Source organism: Cherax quadricarinatus, chromosome 82, assembly GCF_038502225.1.
Source record: "Cherax quadricarinatus isolate ZL_2023a chromosome 82, ASM3850222v1, whole genome shotgun sequence".
Lineage (NCBI taxonomy): Eukaryota > Metazoa > Arthropoda > Malacostraca > Decapoda > Parastacidae > Cherax > Cherax quadricarinatus.
In genome coordinates this window covers 19,627,873-19,641,215 of record NC_091373.1, presented here as the reverse complement: position 1 = coordinate 19,641,215, position 13,343 = coordinate 19,627,873, and the positions used below count along the sequence as shown (strand labels likewise).

At 44.6% G+C, this 13,343-nt stretch overlaps 1 protein-coding gene across 1 annotated transcript in view; it reads right to left on the bottom strand.

The window, feature by feature from the left end:
* Positions 1-13,343, bottom strand: part of LOC128702840 (probable imidazolonepropionase) — a 77,253-nt gene that overhangs the window by 43,035 nt on the left and 20,875 nt on the right. The window lies entirely within an intron of this gene.

Genomic DNA, 13,343 nt, shown 5'->3' with positions numbered 1-13,343 from the left:
TATATCTTAATAATATAAATAATAATATAATTAACTTAAGAGCTAAACCCGAAGGTATCATAAATATCTTAAATCAGAAAATCTGTGCTCTACACTCACTTTCCTGACAGGAAGAGCAAGTACCACATTAACAGTCTTACTTTATGTCCTGGTGAGGACACAGAATTTGCTCCTGGTAGCCCTCTTGGTGGACATCTTGGTATGAAAAAAAAGGGCTCTCGGCAAGCTGGCTAGAAAATTGACATGGTTCAAAATGAGAGTAAGGGTGGCCTCTCATGTTAGGAACTGCAGTACATGTCAGTTAAAAGGCAACTTAAATCAGTCTCCAAAACCGGCTTCTCTTGTGCCCATTCCAGCTTTATGAGGGCCTTTTTCCTGACTCTTTATTGATTGTGTTGGCCCACTGCCAAGGACAATGCTTGGTAATCAATATTTACTATCATGAATTGTTCGTACCACTATCCTGAAGCAATTTCTAAGATGATGAACGTACCAATGTTCGAACATTGGTACGTTCCTTCTCCCAGGCTCGACTTACTAGAGAAAATCAGCCAGATTTGATTTTTCGGGAATCTTTGTCACACCTGGAAATCAATATGTGTTTTCAACAGTTATAATTCTTAGTTCCTAAGAGCACTGAAATGCTTCCTACATCCATTGGAATTTATGATGCCAGCATTCTGCACCGAGTATTCAAGAGGCTGGTAGAATGAACAAGAAAATTTTGATTATAGTTTGTTTGAAATCATATATGGACATAGAGTTAGAGGACCTGTATCCATTTTGAAGAAGGTCTGGCTAGGTAAGCAGACTTCTTCAGTCAGTACAATACCCGCGTTGATGCAACAACATGCCCTGTTACAAGCAAGTTTATTCTAGGACTTGTCTTACAAGCCTCATTTGTTGTCCCACTAGTTAAAAAAAAGTGATGTGAGCTACTTACATGGTACACCTGGCAAAAGAAGATCAGAACATATATATCACATCAATCAACTTGAAGCTTATCATAGTGACTCTTCTGTCGACTTCAGTTCTTCTTCTACAAACTGAAGATCAGGGTGAAGTTCCTGATGTTATTAGAGGAATAGAAGCCTGAAAAACTCTTACCCTTCAGTCTCCAGACCAGTTTTTTTAGAAAACCTGTCAGCTGATAAAGCTGCTGACATTAAATCCTTACTACCAGAGTTCACCTGCCTCTTGCGAGATGTTCCTCAGCACAGTACTCTCTGCGTTGCAAGATGCTCCTCAGCACAGTGCTCTCTGGGTTGCAAGATGTTTCTCAGCACAGTACTCTCTAAGTTGCAAGATGTTTCTCAGCACAGTACTCTCTGCGTTGCAAGATGTTTCTCAGCACAGTACTCTCTAGGTTGCAAGATGTTTCTCAGCACAGTACTCTCTGGGTTGCAAGATGTTTCTCAGCACATTACTCTCTGCGTTGCAAGATGTTCCTCAGCACAGTACTCTTTGGGTTGCAAGATGTTCCTCAGCATAGTACTCTCTGGGTTGAAAGATGTTCCTCAGCACAGTACACACTGGGTTGCAAGATGTTCCTCAGCACAGTACTCTCTGGATTGAAAGATGTTCCTCAGCACAGTACTCTGAGTTGCAAGATATTCCTCAGCAGAGTACCCTCTGGGTTGCAAGATGTTCCTCAGCATAGTACTCTCTGGGTTGCAAGATGTTCCTCAGCACAGTACTCTTTGGGTTGCAAGATGTTCCACAGCACAGTACTCTCTACGTTGCTAGATGTTTCTCAGCACAGTACTGAGTTGCTAGATGTTTCTCAGCACAGTACTGAGTTGCTAGATGTTTCTCAGCACAGTACTGAGTTGCTAGATGTTTCTCAGCACAGTACTGAGTTGCTAGATGTTTCTCAGCACAGTACTGAGTTGCTAGATGTTTCTCAGCACAGTACTGAGTTGCTAGATGTTTCTCAGCATAGTACTGAGTTGCTAGATATTTCTCAGCACAGTACTGAGTTGCTAGATGTTTCTCAGCACAGTACTGAGTTGCTAGATGTTTCTCAGCACAGTACTCTCTGGGAACACGATGTTCAAAGTGCCGTACCTTTCAAGCCCTACATAGGATGAGCCCAGTTAACAAAAGGCCGTACAAGAAAAAAAAATCTGAAACATGGTCTCATCAAAAAAAAAAAAAAACTTCATGGGCATCGCCCTATATAATAGTACCTAAAAATAATGGTACTTATAGAATGTGTACGGATTATCGAGATAGGTTATTTTCTACTTCAGACAAATATAATGTACAGAGTCTCAGGACTCACTTATGTTAGTCACCTGGGCCTGTTTTTTGGGTACTATCATGTACCACTAAATGCGCAAGAGAATTATCTCCATCCATCATGCATAAGGACCTCTACAATTACCTCATGACCCTCCTTTGGAATAAAGAATTCACCTGCCTCATTCCAACACCCAATGCTGGCAGAAGACACGGGTGTAAAAGCTTGCCTAGATGATTTGGTAGTCTACAGCGGCTACTGTTCCGTCCCTGTCCTACGAGAGTAAGACACGGACGGAACAAAAAATGTAGGAAGGAGTGGAAGCAGTAGGGGGTAAGTAGCTACTACTATTACTTCCACTATCAGCATTACCTATGTCACTATCCACTGCCTTGTTTCTTCCTTTTGTCTTTGTCTCGTCCCTGTCCTCCTCAGGTATGTATACTGGTTCCTCACCTTCGTGTATTAGAGTGTAACTAGTTAATGATCCAAGTCGGACCGCCACGTCGTCATAAGTGTCTTTCTCCTGTGTGCGGGTTGTGTACAGCATCTAATTAGCTTGCGTGCAGTGTTTAGCAAACTGGCCAAAAACATTTTATGGTAAAACTGGCCAAGAGTTCTCTTGCTTTAGCCAGAATTAGGTAGCAAGAATTTGTAATAGGCCAGGGCCAGGTAGCACCTGTAGAAGCAATGATACCTGCCATAGTGCAGTTTCCAGTTCATAGGGACAAGAAACAAGAGTGCACTGCTGTTTACGTATAGCAGGTTATCGACCATTTTGTCCCATTTTTTTATAAAATAGCAGCCCCTTGGACGGAGTTAACTAATAGTGAGGGTAATTTTAATTTGGTCAGACGCCTGTGAACTTGTTTCATTGTCTTAAATGGTTGCTCATCTCGGCTCCTTTACTTCAGAATAATAATAATAAAAATAATAATAATAATAATAATAATAATAATAATAATAATAATAATAATAATAATAATAATAATAATAATAATAATAATAATAATAATGTAATCATAACTAAGCACTAAATCCATGTCATACAGCTCTGCTCCTGTACCTCAGAGCACTATTTTCTCCACCACCCACTAGACTAGGGCCCCTCCACCTGATATCTTTACGGACATCTCTACTTCTATACTTATCATTCCTTAAACTGCCTGACTTAAAAGCACTTAGCACCTCGAGAGTGCTAGGAGAGATTTTCCTTTTCTTCACATTCTTCACGCAAACAAGGGCATGCCACTGCATCTCTAGAGTATGAGGCATGAGGAGTCTGCCTTGGGAATAAGTACAAGGGATCACACACTCAGAATAGAAAATAAAAAAAATTCCTCTTGGTAACTGGGTGAGAGAAACTTATGGTGGGGATGTTATATAGATTTTTTATTATTATAACCTCATATACAGATACATGACGATACAGAGGACTATGTTGGGAGTGTACAAATTATATACCAGATAACATGCCCAGTTATAATTACTGTCATTAGTATTATTAATATTAGCATTACTTTTATTATGTAATACTTAAAATAGAGTTTTCTGTACATAGGAAAAAATATGTTCAATGTGTCACATGGTAATATTATGATGTGAGAGGTTATGTGATGTTAGATCATTATAGGACACAGGTATGTGGTCATGCAACACATAAGGTTAACTAACCATACCCCCGGCCGGGATTGAACCCGCGGTCATAGAGTCTCAAAACTCCAGCCCGTCGCGTTAGCCACTAGACCAGCTAGCCACAATAAGATTCATCCAACTAGGTATATTTCTACACCATAGGAAGGTTAGCACAGGCACCTCTGTGACCACAAATGCAAGTTTTTGCAGACGAATCTCCAGCTAGCGTGGCCGTGACGAACTCTAGCTCAAGTCCCTTCACTGCCGTCAACATGACTTAAGAAATCATAATGGGGGTATGGTTTGTTTGCAATCGTGTCATTACGATTTCTTGAGTCATAAGGTTAACTAGTTGCCGGGTGTCTCACTACAGCACACACAGCAGAGGTTAATATACTCAGGTGCTCAGGGTTGAATTTTCCTTGTGAATGCTTTATTTTTTGTAATATTTCAGACATGTGACAAGAGTGTCATCCCTGACCACTGACCGATATAAATGAGCTTTCTCGATCACTTCAGGTAAATTCCGTATGTAATCAACCCACCTTGGATGTCACTCATTTCTCTCTCTGAAATCATTTTGTTCTGTTTATAGTGTAAACAGTCTTGCATTGCACTCCATAGATTCACAGTTGTGGCAGACATATAAATACTCTCATGGCTTTTCCTGAATACCTTAAATTGCTTATAGCTTCCGTTGATAATCGACTGTGCTCTCATCTCGGTAGCTGTAACTGCTTGTATATTGGTGAAACACAGAAGTGTATTTGTTGTTACTGTATGTCTCTGTGGTATCTTCTATGTATAATGGACAATAGTGAAAAAATGTTAAAAAAAATTCTATATTCATTGGCTTGTCTACTGTTAACATTATAGCACTATGCGATATACGTATACAAGGCATATAATGTAAGTAGTCTCATTATATTGGTTCTTATTCCTGACAGCTCCATAGCAAAAATATATTCACAGTTGCTTTATTAATATTCTCTTTTTATTAACACATCGGCCATTTCCCACCAAGGCAGGGTGGCCAGAAAAAGAAAGAAAAGCTTTGATCATTCACTCCATCACTGTCTTGCCAGAGGTGTGCTGACACTACAGTTGAAAAACTGCAATATGAGCACCTCTCCTTCAGAGTGCAGACACTGTGCTTCCCACCTCCAGAACTTAAGTCAGGCTAACCGGTTTCCCTTAATCCCTTCATACATGTTACTTTGCTCACACCCTAACAACACATCAAGTCATAAAAATCATTTACTTTCACTCGCTCTTAACACGCTCCGGCACGCTTGCTGGAAGTCTAAGCCCCTCGCACACAAAACTCCCTTACCCCTTCCATCCAACCTTTCCAAGGACAACCCCTACCCCGTCTTCCTTCCACTACAGATTTACAAACCCTTTAAGTCATTCTGTTATGTCCGATCCTCTCTAAATGTCCGAACCATCTCAACAACCCCTCGTCAGCCCTCTTCCTCCATACTTCTTCCCTTCAATCTGATAACCAGTCTTTCATTACCTATTTTTTTTTATCCTCATCACCTTGTACAGTGGTGGTAGTGATTGTTGTACAGGCTCTGGTAGTGGTGTTGGCTGTACAGGGTGAGGTAGTAGTGGTAGTTTATTCATCTCTCAACCTGCGGGCTGGGAGGACACACTCTGAGCTTCCTCCAGCTTACACCTGGTGGTGGCCTGTGTACTACATTCCACAAGATGGCGGACCGTCAAGGTCGGAGAGTAAACACGGTCTATGTTGAATTCACCCGAGGCTCCCTCAGTGGTTCTACAATGCATGCATTAATGCCGTGCATCATACGTGACGTCTACGGCATCCCCATTGAAGAATTATATGGCGTAGTTCTAAATGGGATGTCGAGGATATTTGTGAAATTCGTGAATGCCGGCTTTTACACCAAGATTGTGCAAACTTTTCAAGAAAGGAGAATGGTGGTAAATTCAACTGTGGAGGTTTGTCTACATGACGCATCTACGTATGTCACCTGGGTCAGGGTGAGAAACGTGCCTTTCGAGGCTGAGGAGTACGATCTGCGGGATGTTTTTGGCAGATACGGAACGGTGCATGCAGCGACCAAGGGAGTGTGGAGAGAGGGCCCATACGAGGGGCTCCCGGAGGGCTCCTTCACCATCAAGATGACGCTATGCCAGCCGATTCCCTCTTACGTACGTCTGGAGAAATATAGGACCCAGGTATTTGTTCATTGCGCTGGCCAATGGAAGACATGCAGACTATGCAACTCTTATGAGCATATGGCTGCCCAGTGCTCCCGTCGACTGGTTGTCCACTCCCGGGACCCTTCACCTGTGGGCCTACAGGCTGAGGCCTTCGTGCCTGGGCAAGGTTCCAAGCTTTGGAGTGAAGAAATACAACAATGTGTGCCACCTTGTCAGTGGATGTTACGACCGTGCCCACGCTTTCTGTGGATCCTGTGAGGCCTGGGGATTTGACACAGGATAGGCTGCTGGAGGATGTGCTGCATGACCTCCTGGGTGGAACAGAGCGTGGTCCTGTTGTTTCACGGGTGTGTTGTGAGTTAACGACAGAGGAATCGCCTAACGTAGTGGTGCAGGACACATCCACGTTTGTACAGACACATGGGGTGGTGGTGGAGGTCCACCAGGAAGCTTTGTCTGGCGAGGAGATGTATGTGGATAGCAGCTCCCGCAAATGATCGGCAGAAGCGTCGGGCATAGACGAGGTCTTGACACCAGGACAGCGCCTGGGGAAGAAATCATGGGCGAAAGTGGCTGAGGCGCCTCTCACAGAAGGGGTAGTTGCAAGGTCCCAGCATACGGGTAGAGCTCGGAGGGAGGGGGGTCTCGAGAAGCCGAATGCCAAAGAAGGACAGTCTAAAGTACGTGTGGGAATGGGAAAGACCCACAAACACAGAGGAAAACCACCTTTTTTTTAAATTCAAGTGTGTCATCATCAATGCCAGTGGCCTGAGGACGGAAGTTAAAAAAGTGTGGATGGAGTGGTTTTTGCGACGTTACGATGTGGATGTATGTTTTATGCAGGAACACAATTACAAGTTTGGTAGAGAGTTACGGTTGAAAGGCTACCGCATGTGAGTTATTCTTTAGATTCAAGAGTGGGGTGGCTATAGCGGTGAAGGAGTCCAGCCCTTAGTGTGTCTTGGGATGGGAGGAGGGGGGAGGTGGAAGGGTGGTAAGGGTGGATGGGTATTGGGGTGGGGTTAGAGTTTGTTTTATTGGAGTTTATATGCCTGCAGACAGTAACTCTAAAGTTAAAATAGATTTTGTGAGGGAGGTTTTAACGTATCACACTCGGGGTTTGCCTTTATTTTCGGTCTTGGGTGAGGATTGGAATTGCGTAATCCACCATGGTGATGTTGAGCCGAGGGAAGGCGGGGTGCGTTTTACCCATCCTAAGAAATTTGCTGGGGGATGCAGGGGTTTTTGATGTGGTGGGGCAGGGTGGGTGGGGGGTGGAGCACACGTTTGTCCACGGAGGCTGCGTGGCCCAACTGGATAGACTTTATGCAACACAAGGAATTCGAGTTGGGCGCATACAGACCTTTGATATAGGGTTTTCAGACCACCATGCAGTGCTAGCAGATTTGGACTGGGATGGATTGGTACAGATTTATCCAGGTTATTGGAAACTAAACATACAGCTTTTGAAGGGTCTACTTTTCAGGCTTGGTGGAAGAATCTCTGGTAAATTCGGAATGAAGGTGAATGTTGTTGGAATGGTGGGAAACGTGCGCCAAACCCGGGATAGCGAGTTATTATAGGCATCGGAGTAAGGAAGAAGCGAGGTGGAGGTATGGGCTACAAAATTACCTGGAGGGGCAACTGAACGATTATTATGTTGGGAGCGGAAGTAGTAGGTATGGAAACATCGAACATCTTTGCAATCAACTGGCTGAAATCCACAATGAGTGTTTCAATGCGGTTAGAATCAGTGCGGTCATGGGAGAGGTGCTATGGGGTGACAAACCTTCAGATTGTGTCCTGCAGAAATTTAGGGTTAGACAACAAGCAACATCCCTCCTGCGTTTGGAAGTATGCACCTGTTTGGGTGGATACCTGCCTGGTCAATTTCTCTCTAATACAGACAGCATGAGTTTTTACACTGACCTTTGGTTTGAGGAAAAGCTCCGACGAAGAGCAGGGGGGGTTCATGAGGGTGGTCTGCTGGGGGGGTATTCAGAAAGGTCATAAGTGAAAGGGATTGGAGGGTACTAGAGGGTAGGATTCGTGTGGAGGAGGTCGTAGAGGCGAATTTTAGGATGAGTAAAGAGAAAGCACCAGGCATAGATGGCATATCAAATGAATTTTATAGGACGCATTGGCGAAACATTAAACAATGCTTAGTTGAGGTATTGAATTGCATGCTTACGGAGGGGAGGTTGGGTACGTCACAGATTACAGGGGTAGTGGTGTTGGTGCCCAAAAAGGGAGGGGGGAGAGGTCTGAGTGCATATAGGGCTATCTCTCTAATGTGTTCAGACTATAAAATATTTGCAAAGGTCCTAGGTAACAGGATGAGAAAAGTCATGGAATCCGTTATTCATAGGGGACAGCTAGGCATGCCAGGTAGGAGTATGAGGGAAGGACATGGGCATATTAGGGAGTTTTGGGGGGAATATCAAGGGGTGGTGTCCTCAGGCTTGACTGGCAAAATGCTTAAGACTGTGTTGACAGAGATTTATTAAGGCTTATTTTATTGAAGCAGGGTTTTGGGGAGGGAACAGTACGATGGGTTGACACTTTGTATGCCTCTGCAATGGTAAGAGTACAGGTGAATGGTAAGTTAGGGCAGCCTGTACGCATGGAACGGGGTTTGAGGCAAGGATGCCCCCTCTCTCAGCTGCTTTTTGCCTGTGTGCAAAATCCATTTTATGAACTGGTGGATGGCGGTTTGGGATGTGGGGTACTGGATAATCGTGCAGCGTGCATAGTCGGTTACGTTGATGACACCACGATTTTGTTAAATGGGGAGGACTTGCAGATCGTAGGCAGGGTTGTTGAGTTTTTTGGGACAGCAACTGGTATGTGTCAACAGAGCAAAATCAAAATTATTGGAGGTGGGTACGTGGGTGGGGGGGGTTTGGGCGAAAGGTATGGGTGGTCAGTTGTGGAGCAACTTAAAATATGTGGGATCGTGTGTACTTGGAGGAAGAGATGGAGGGTAGAAGGGTAAATTCTGAATTGGTGGTAAAAAAGGCTTTAGACCGTCTCAGGGGTTTAAGAGCTGGGGATGTCTCCTTGCAACAAAGGGCAGTGGTGGTTAACTCTCTTGTTTACAGCAAGGTATGGGGAGTGGCTGAGGTATACCCATTATGGGATGTGGATATTCAGGAGCTGCAGAGAATGGTCTTACGGTATGTATGGAGTTTTGAGTAGGGAGGTTGTCATGACACACGTACGTCTTGGGGGGTTTAGGTCTCTTGGCATTGGGGCCATGGGCGAAGGCTCTATATGTAAAGCAGAGGTTCCTTAGGGAGGGTGCGGAGAAAGGAGCCAGGGTGGGTCGGGTAATGGTAGATATACGCAAATGGTGGAGTGGCAGAGGATTAATTGAGTGTGAGGACATGTTGCGTCTGTTGTTGAAGTTGAAAAATGTTCAAAGGATTAGGGCGGGGCAGATGGTGCAGAGATGTTGTTATAGGGAAATTGTGCAGGGGGTGTCTGTTTTTCCGCTGTATAATTGGGGGGGACATATGGGACGGTTTTTGTAAGCTTAAGTTAGCACCGAGGGTTTGCAAATTAGTGTACAGATTCATCATGGCTATTTTAGCTTCGAATTCAGTTTTAAGCAGGATGGGTTTGGTAAGGGATGCGAATTGTTTAAGTTGTGGTCTGGAAGAAACTGCGTTGTTTCATGCGGTTTATTTTTGTGAAACACTGAAAGAAGTTCGTACGTGGTTGGGTAGGGTTTTAGGGTTTCTCAGTGGGAGAAGTATCTCAACTCTATGGGCATTAACCTTGGAAGTTAGCGGAGTGCCAAGGGAGGTAAGAAGGGCAATACTGTATGTGGTGGCTGACTTCCTATATATCTCATGGGGTATGAGGGAAACCGAGGGAGCAGTTAGGGTTAGGGCGATTGCAGCGGGTATTTATAGAACATCTTGTAGGAAGAGACTCCTTTACGGTGGGAGGTGGGGTACCGTCTTCCCTGCAAGCTATAGGAGTCTTACAGTACAGCCGTTACTGCAACTGAGAGGGGGGTAAGGCAGCGAGGGGTTGGACTCATCCTGTGGTAACACCCTAAGGTATGTTAGGATATTTGGGGTGGAAGCAGGAGTTACTGAGTTGCGTGTTTGTAGTTATGGTAAGTTATGTGTGCTTGAGGGTGTATGGATGTGATGCGATGTGCGACTCAGATCTTGATTTTTTCTACTTTCTGGCCATTACGTCTAGCAAGACGGACAAAACGTTTTTGTTCGGTAAATGCTTTTTTCTTTTGTGAAACTGGACCAGTTCCCGGCCATGGCCGAGTTTGTATTTTTTTGCTAATGTTTTTTGGTGACATAGCAAAGTCTGTGTGGGTCTTTCCCAGTGCCATCGTAGGTATTGTTCCTGACATGTAGCACACAGTCGTTGTGCTGATGTCAGCATCATTAGTATAGTGTTTTAATTGTCTTTTTATGGGTTAATTTAAGCATCCTAATTGGTGTGCAAGAGAAATATTGTCTTTTGGGTCTCCTTTCGTGAAACGACCACCCCACAATTGACCTCATCGCTCTAGGGCCGTGAAGTTGTGCTGCGCCTTGCTCCTGCATTCGTCACTCAGCCTTGGTGGAGGACGGACATTGGCGGTTGAGCTAGCACCTGTTGATAGCACTGAGTGATTTTCACAAAATGGCGCAGGCTATCAGGCGGAGAATCAACACTGTGTGTATTGAGGTGTTGAAAGGAGCGGTTTATCAAACCAATGCTTCTGTTATGCTGCCTGCTATACTACAGGATACCTACTGCATCAACAAAGACGATCTGTATGGTATTGCCTTAAATGGAGCAACAAGGATATTTGTGAAATTTGTGACGGCTGTGACATATGACAAGATGGTGGAAAAATACCAAGACGTGTGTATGAAGGTTAATCCTGGTTTGGAAGTACGAATGAGGGACGTATCCAAGTATTATACTTGGGTAAAGTTACGGAATGTCCCATTTGAAGCGGATGAAGAAGATATAATAGCAACATTCAACGAGTATGGTGTTATACATCAGGCATCAGTTGGAAGGCGGTCTGATGATATGTATGCTGGACTGCGTGAGGGCTCCTTTACCCTCAAAATGTCTTTGCGCAAATCTATACCATCATATGTGACTCTGAGTGACTTTAGAATAAGACGAACCTGTAGACTGTGTGGAGCCTTTGATCATATGGCAGCAATGTGTCCTCGTCGATCGACACCTGAGAAATATGGAGAGGGAAAAGGTGTGTGGAAGGAGAGAGAGGTGACGACCCAGTCTACAGGGGAGCATCTTCAAGATCATAGACCATGGAGTAAAATCGTGGAGGACAATCCGGAAGAATGTGTAACATTACCGGAGGTCTCTCAGGTTATTGAGAATATGCGTTTGGAGGATGAGGTGAGATGAGTGGAATTGGGTAGTCAGGTTACGGCTACAATAGATAATGTTATTCAAGAATTCTTAGGTAATCAGAATGAGGACGAGACACTAAGCATGGTGTCAGATGGGAAACTTATAGGTGAGGAAGGAATTCAAGAGGTGAGTAATGTGGGTGATGGGGATAGGCAATCAAACAGGATTAGTGAGGTTGTGGTTGAAGTACACAACGTAGAATGTGGAGATGAGGGAACGCACATAGTAGAGGCATCACATAAGAGAGAGGCAGGGGCTTCTGATAGTGATGATGTCCTCACACCAGCGCAACGAACTGGTAAGAAACTATCAGTGGATGTGCAAAAAAAAGTAACAGGGGGGGGAAAGGGGCAGAGGAAAGGTGAGGCAAATTATTATTATTATTATTATAATCAAAAAGAAGCGCTAAGCCACAAGGGCTATACAGCGCTGCAGGGGAGGGAAGGAAGCGAGGGTATTGGATGGCAGAAGGGAGGAGGGATGATCAGCCGGTTACAGAAAACAGCGGGGCAGGGGATAGTACGGGGGTAGAGGGTAGCAAGAGATTGAAGTAGAAAGGGCTGAAGGTACCAGAATTTGTGAAGTAAGTCAGTTGTTGTCAAAAAGTCAATGAGAGAGTCCAGATGAAAGGTGGGTCCATCAGCTAGAAGGGAAGGTAAAGAGAGAGCAGCGGAGCGAAGATGACGACAGAGGTAAATTCTGCGTGCTCGTTGATAAAGTGGGCAGTCCAACAGAATGTGGCTGACTGATAATGGAGCTTGGCAATTCTCACAGAGAGGAGCAAGACGCCTCTCCATGAGATATCCATGAGTAAAACGAGTATGGCCAATGCGAAGACGGGAGAGAGTAGTCTCCCAACCTCGTCACTGGTGATAAGAAGACGGCCAGTAACCTATACTCGGTTTAATAGATTGAAGTTTGTTGCCGAGCATAGTAGACCAACGTTGTTGCCAACGGGTGTGAAGGTGGGAAGATATTGCAGCAAAATAGTCTGTAAATGGAATACCTCTATAAGAAACTGGTAGGTCATGTACTGCTGACCGCGCAGCAGTGTCTGCCTGTTCATTGCCCTGTACGTCAACATGACCAGGGACCCAACAAAAAACAATATCTTTATGCTTGGTAAAGATGCGGCATAGGCAAAGTTGGATACGGAGGACTAAGGGGTGAGGTGTATCAAATTTTTGTATAGCCTGTAAAGCACTAAGGGAGTCTGAGACAACCACAAATGATGACACAGGCATAGATGCAATACGGATAAGTGCTATAAGGATGGCATATAATTCAGCAGTAAAAATACTAGCCGAAGATAGTAAATGCCCTTGTACGATGCTGTCCGGAAACACTGCTGCGAATCCTATGCCGTCAGAAGACTTAGAGCCATCTGTGTACACAGCAATGGCATGAGAATGAAAGTGAAAGTGGTCAAGAAAAAGAGAGCGGGAAGCGACCGTAGACAGTTGGGCTTTCGAGCAAGGGAGGGAGAAAGAACAGACTCGAACAGCTGGAACTTCCCAGGGGGGTAGGGAAAAGTGAGATGCTACATGTACATAGAAAGGTGGTAGTTGAAGAGAAGACAAGAGCGAATGAAGGCGAAGAGAGAAGGGACGGAGTAAACAGGGGTGGCGAACAAATAAAGAATGTCTACTAATATCAGTGACCATTCTATAAATGGAAGGATTGCGGAGATCATGAGAGCGTACATAGTAGCGCAGGCAATGGGCATCACGGCGATCGGATAAGGATGGAACGTTCGCTTCTGCATAGAGGCTCTCGACAGGGGAAGAGCGAAAAGCACCAAGGCATAAACATAATCCTTGGTGATGAATGGGGTTAAGGCTAGAGAGAGTAGCAGGAGATGCCA